Below are 881 nucleotides of genomic sequence, written 5' to 3' on the forward strand. Positions count from 1 at the left end.
TATTATCTTTTTATTTTTATTCCTATCATTGAATCTTATCATAGTTTCTTTTGTATCTTTTTAGCCCTGATGAAGCCCTGCAAAGTGGGGCGAAACGTTGGAAAATAAATAGTTGTAAACTATTTTTTTTTTCACTTTTGACCGCAACCCTGACCATCTTCTTATATATAAATTCTCCCATAATTCATATTTTTTTATTTTTGGTTATTTATTTCAAGTAAAGAAAATTAAAGATATTTCATAGGAACAATTTTTAAATATTTTTCATTTAAGCCATGTCAGACTATTTCAATGGTGATGAGACCTATCTGATATAATAGCATTTAATTTTACATTGACTGATGGAGTTTAATCAAAATTTACAATCTCTGCTCTTGTATGCATACGAGACATGAAATAACACTAAAAATTTGCATATTTTTTAAGATATATATCTCAGAAATGTACAATGAGTGTGATGACCAGAATCTATTTCGAACGTTGAGCTTTCACGCCGTTTTCCAATTTTAGCCAGTTTTTTAATGCTACTCGATTTTACTTATTTTTTAACTTAAGTCTCCTTTGTTTTAAATGTAAGAAAATACTATCCATAAATCAGGTTTTGGAGGGGCGGGTTGGCCGGGGACGATTCCCTTCTACAACTATTGATGTTTACAAAACAATACTCAGAGCGGCTTTTCTCTAGGGATTACCTATACTAGCTAACGTAATGAAATGAAATGAAATAAAAAAATAACTTTATTCTGGGACATATGTCCCCTAAGAATAATTACATGGTTCATATAGTGAGATTTTTATCTGGCGAGCGTTTACAAATTTTCAGATAGTAGAATGAAATATTGGTATATTGGCTTTATTACTGTTTATAATGTTAATCAATA

Source organism: Halyomorpha halys, unplaced genomic scaffold, assembly GCF_000696795.3.
Source record: "Halyomorpha halys isolate HHAL.00 unplaced genomic scaffold, Hhal_1.1 Scaffold268.1, whole genome shotgun sequence".
NCBI classification, from domain to species: Eukaryota; Metazoa; Arthropoda; class Insecta; order Hemiptera; family Pentatomidae; genus Halyomorpha; species Halyomorpha halys.